The sequence below is a fragment of the Fukomys damarensis genome, unplaced genomic scaffold (genome assembly GCF_012274545.1).
Source record: "Fukomys damarensis isolate Sample0158 unplaced genomic scaffold, DMR_v1.0_HiC HiC_scaffold_11, whole genome shotgun sequence".
Classification (NCBI taxonomy): domain Eukaryota; kingdom Metazoa; phylum Chordata; class Mammalia; order Rodentia; family Bathyergidae; genus Fukomys; species Fukomys damarensis.
In genome coordinates this window covers 45,183,176-45,189,175 of record NW_022900923.1, presented here as the reverse complement: position 1 = coordinate 45,189,175, position 6,000 = coordinate 45,183,176, and positions in this window count along the sequence as shown.

The window sequence follows — 6,000 nt, the reverse complement described above, 5'->3', positions numbered from 1 at the left end:
CTGAAGAAATCCAACCCTCAGCCCCTGACAGAAAATGGCATAGTATTTCCGTATGACCTTCACACGTGCCCTGTGGACTGCAGGTCACCTCCAGATTATTTGTAGCACCTGCCACACTGTAAATGCTATGTGCACAGTTGTCACACTACATCGCCGAGGGGATGTCAGCAGAAAAGTCTGTACGTGTTGAATCCAGATGGATTTTTTCCCCAAATGGTTTTGATTCCGAGTTGGTTAAGTCCGCAGTTGCAGAACCCAAGATACAGAACGCTGTTTGTCCAGGAGGTCCTTGATGGGTTTTCTGGTGGTTCTGGGTCTCGCACAACCTCAAAGGGAAACGGCAGTGTCCTGCACCCAGGAGGGGTAATTTACAGGTGCCGGGCTCTCCGCCTCACGGCACTGTCCCAGGACCGAAGTGCGGCATGGAATGGAAGCCGCAGAGCCCTGCCAGCCCTGACGGTGTCAGACAGTGGCAAGGGACATTTCCGTGACAACGGGGGGCCTCTGTCTACACAGCAACACCTGTTAGTCCCTCAGGCTTTGCTGGCACCTTGGTGATTGTGGGAGTCTGAGATGGAAGGCGGTGCAGTGCTGCACCATCTGGGCAGGAAGGATTTCAAAATTGAAGTTAAATTAATACATTTATTTTTCAAAGGGGAGAAAGTACCCGGTGGGGAAGTGCAATAGTGCAGCTGCTGTGGAAAGTGCTGTGGCACCTCTCAAACAGGTCACACAGAGTTATCATAGGATCCAGCAATTCCGCGTCTAGGTACACGCTCAAGGGACTGCAGAGTCCAGCAGCGGCGGGCGTTCACAGTAACACAGCAAGAGCCACCACAAGCGTGAAGACAAGCGGAGTCAGCAGACAACGGAGTTACACCGTGTGGTGTTCGCGCTCTGTGCGGTAGTGAACGGAACGATACACTCGGTGAACGAATCCAGTTGCTAAAGGACAAATATCGCACAGCTCCATTCCACGAGGTCCTGGCGAGGCGGCCTCAGACAGAAGTGGGGGCGACACGAGCTGGAGGGAGGGAGGAGTGTGGAGCACGGAGCGTCTGTCTGTGGGACGCTTACAGGGCCCTGGAGACGGAATGATGGTGCCGCGTGTCTTTAATGCCACTGAAAAGTGGGTGAAATGCTCGCTTTATGTTACACGTGATCTATAGCAGTGAGAGAAAATCCTTGCTTTCTTTTTCCGTTCTGAAGTCTTATTAAGTGGATCCAGAACAGCCTTCAGCCTAGAGCTCGCTTAGTCTCGGGACTGAGGCAACACGCCTTTGGGTGTCTTCTGCTGCCCTGTGCCTTGTGCGATCTCTCCACTCTAGCTTGTGAGAAATGACTCCCTGCCTTGCCGAACAATAACAATCCCTTGTCCCTGCATTTCTGGTGACCGCTTCTCTCAGGTGGGTGCTCAGCAAGCTGTCCCCCTGCAGGTCCTTGAGCAGCATCCTGCTCTCTCAGACTCGGCCCTGCCAACTCCAGCCACCTTGGTTGTACCAGTCTGCATCCTCCTCCCAGATGAGGCTTGCTGAGCTGTTGTCTGGCAACCATCTCCACGGCTTGCTGTTGCCATGGTGAAGCTTGTCAGACCGTGCTGCCTGTGTGACGCGGGCCAACTGTACACAGGCTTCAGGAGCATCTTCTGGGTTTCTGTCCAAGTCTAGGGCTCACTGTGCTCTGCTCAGGGCTCTGTCTCCTTGCTAGGATCCAGAACCCCACACAGAAAGCAGAACAGTTGTGGAAACCAACAATTTGTTCTCCTGCTCTCAGGGATCATAGTTCTGCTCTGGCTGCTATTTATATCTGGACACAATTGCTTCAAGTATTTCATGCATTTTACGCATTCGTGACTGTGAAGCAAGCCTGGTATTAGTGATGTTGTCTGACTGGATGTGGAAATGTGAGTTTTTTAATTTTCAAATGTTTTTAAAACCCATATGATCTTTTTAAAATTAAGTCTTGCATAATACTCTTCTCTGACCCCCATAAATACCCTTAATTTCAGGACCTTTCTGGTTTTTCTGTTACCCGCACTCTGTTGCATCCACCTCTCCTCTCATTCCCGCTCCTCCGTGGATTATGAAGTTTACCAGTGACTCAGCTTCCCCAAGACTCATTGCCACAGGAGTCCAGGGTGCTGAGGTCTCCCGCTGGTGTGGGAGTAAGTTTGATTCTGCCAGGGTCCCAAGGGGTTCCGTTAAACAAGAATTTATCAGTCGGGTTTTTCCGCACAGACAGGTTCATGCAAATTCGCGTAACCTGCAGCACGGTTCCTATTTCTTTTTTCTTGCACAGCACAGAATAGCTGACTGGCTTCCTAGCAGTCTGGGAGCTCAGTGAGCAGGATAATTCTAGCTTCCATGTTACGGACTGGCCCATTAAAGGCCTGTTCTAGGTACCAGAATTTCCTCAAATCCAGAACTAAAAAGTGTCGGTCCCACGGCCCCTGAGAGATTTGTCCCATTCTGGTTTCTTCATGGGTCCCTGGGTTTAGCACTTCTTCATTACACTGATTTTGAATATTCTGTTCAGTTCTTCTAGCTGGGGGATTTCCTTTTTCTTCATTTCAATCTCAGCCGTGTATCTTAAAAATTAATTGGGGTTTACTACATTCAGTTTGTGCATTGTCTTGGGTGGGGTGGGGAAGGCTCAAAGCCCAGTCCGCCATATTGCTTTGGCCTGTGTGTCCTTGGGGCCAAATATTTTCCAGAGCCACAGTCTTCAGCTTTTAATGAATTTCTCATTTATCTCTTGCCATCTTCCCAAATTAATGTTAGGTGCTAGAATGTGATTTGTTGCCATCTTATTTGATTGTAGGCTCATGTGAGAGCTTGTGATTTTAGTGTGTACACACCCGGGCTCCTGACGGGCCACTCACAGGCCACGAGCCCAACACAGCATTGAGCACATAGCTATCAATCGGCACAGAGGAAAGTCTCCAAAGTTTTATTAAGAGCTTTCATCTATTGACTTCAGTTTTTTTAAAAATAAAAAATTTCCCTTGTCTTTCTTCAACTCAAGATAACCGTTACTGAATTTGATAACCAATCCATTAGCTACTAGCTATCTTTCTCCTTTAATCTTAATCAGACAATAAAGCGTTCAAAAGAACTTAAGAAGATGCAATACCTCCTCAAAGCCAGAGTGGGAAGTGGTCAAATAGATTCAGTCCTTTCCCATTTTACCTATTATAAGTCTGCAAGTCAGATATTCCCGGAGTAGAGAGGGTGCTAGAATAAGCAATCAGCAGCCAGTGTAAGAAACAGAACCTTGAACTGGGGGAAAGGGTGGCAACGCTCTCTGGAGGCTGTGACCCGACCGCCAGGGACAGGTCAGGGTCAGGAGCCACTGCAGAGCGTGGCACCGGGACACAGGACCCTTCTGGGAGGAGCAGACTAAGATGGCAGGTACCCCAAAACCCATTCATGCTTGTGCCTTGGGGTGTCCACTGCAGGGACCAGGGGGGCCAAGGGGCTCTGGTTGGTTCCTAGCTGGACACCGCAGGAGCCACTGGATGCGTTCCCCACTTCCTCACTTTAGCAAAATCCCTAGGGACTCCGAGCTGGAAATTTATGCCCCCAGATTGCCCCAAATTTCCCTGCAAAAGACAGGCGTTCTTTTAGCCTTCTGCAGAGGAATGACTCACTTGGCAAACTTGGGGCTCTGAAGGTCTCTAGAGAATTTTGCAAGAGGGAGGCACAAAAAGAATGGGGACGAGCGCATGCCAGTAATTTGAGGAAGTCAAGGAGCACTGCGGGGAAATTACTGAGCCCAGCACCTTGCTTCTCCATCAGGCTCTTGGGAAAGTCAAGGTGGAAGATCCAGCGCTTCTGCATGCAGAGGCATCAGGGGTGAGGGCGGGTTTCAGGAGCCGTGTCCCCAGAGCACTGACCGGGCAGCCTGCGTGGCCTTTTTTGCCTGACTGAGGACAAAGGACAGTGCTCCTTCCTGGGGCCAACCTCTCCTTCAGAAGGTCCAGAGGAGCATTTTAAATAATTAAAAAAAAAACTTATAACACATTTTGAGGAGCTAAAATTTCTAAAAGATTTATAATTTTCATGATTTTAATATTTAGAATGGAGTTTACTAAGGCAAAGAAAGAGGAAGACCAGCAGTGACAGTGGCATTTCTTCAGAGGCAGATGGGACAGCCCTCGAGACAGGTTTCTACACATCTGGTGCTTGTTTAACCCAAGATCGCACTGACAAACACATGCAACCTAGAGGCGGGTGCGGGAGGGAGTCCTTTCTTGGAACAGGATGTGCCAAGCTTGCTTCAGTAGTCTTTACGCAAGACTCTTGCTGCTAGAACTGACCCATTTCAGTACCCTGTCCTGCTAAGCAAAAGCCAGCAATTCATTTCCAGCTGTTGGTTACATCATAGAATCAGGTTGCTAACGCTGGGAGAAAGCTTTGAGGTTGCGTACTCTAGTGGTTAAAGTTTAACACACTTAATTAGAAGGTGAGGAGACTAAAGTTCTAAGAGGCAGGTGACTCATTCGCCTGTTGGACTTAAGAATTTGTACAAATATTAGCTGACTTAATCATAATAATTTGCAAACAGCAAATCTTACAAGGAGCACTGATGCTGGCATCAAGAAATCTTGGATGCACCAACTCCCCCCCCGAGGAATGTAATCATGTACTGCAAACATGTACCAATGAAAAATAAAATGCAATAAAGAAATGTAGGATAAATGTCCAGCTCTCCCATCTCTCTTCTATCGGGTTTGGATGAGTTATAAGGTCTATTTGAGCCACATTCTCCTCATCGATAGACAAACACAATAAACACCTTCACATCCCCTCCTAGGGCTGTAGGAAGTAGGAAGTTAGACAAGGAGTACAAATGTAGGAAGCGTTACAGGGTTGTAAGGCGCTCACTGGCGTGTTACACACAAAGCCCGGAAACTTCAGAAAGATCCAGTGAGTGAAGGAAGACTCATCATGAAGGGGTACACATTTTATACCCGGGGCCTTAAAAATATTGAATAAGATCGGAAGGCTATAAATACAGTGAGAGTGAGGAACTTCAACGCTAAAATTAGAGCAGAACTGGCACGATGACGCCCGGAGAGCTAACCAAACCCATAGACAGTTTCTGTCAGTGTCTTGAATATGTGTTTTACAAGTACAAATTTGGTTTCTAAGAAAACAGCTTGTGAAGACTTCACAAACTTGCTGACAATAATTTGCATGCAGGGACCTGTAATTTAAGTGAAAGTTATGAGCAGAAATATTCTTTCTCCCCATACAACAATAAAATTAACTGTGGTGGCCTAATGCGTGCACCCTAACACGCCCCACAGTAATTCTTACACCCCAGCCTAAGCTGCAGGAGACAGGATAACAGCTGTATTGCACAGGTAGTTAAATACATTCCTACCGCTAGATGGAGACGTAACTATATCTGATCACAGCCCACTGGGTTTACAGAGGAAAAAGAAAATAAGCCAAAACACAGAAACAAGAACCAAAAACTCTGGGCTCCAGTAATTGTAGATGGAAATGGATTTATTAGCAATACACTATAACTTTATTTGATATTTTAATATACTTGTTTAAAATTTTACTATTTTACAAAGATGAAATATTCTTTTATATGAAAGTTTCAGATGCTTTCTACATACCCTCAGTATGCTTCAAATTTCTGGAAATACACAACAGAAGATATTCACTTATAAAGAAGAATAGGTGGTATAAAATTTAAAAATTATGTGCAGAATTTAGTTTCCTCTCAAGAAGCATAAACACAATTTAATGATTAATAAAAACAACACAGAAAGCACTATTTTCTGTCTCAGAATGCTGAGATTTTCTTCAGAATATGCATTTGCTTTATTAATTCTGCCTAAGTTCTGGGTCCCTATTCACTCACTAGATTCAAGGCTATCTTCAAACTAGCGACAATTTCTTTATTATTTCTATATGTATGTCCATAATGAAAAAAATTAAGTACATTATTATGTATGTACACTATGTAAATTTATAAGTATAC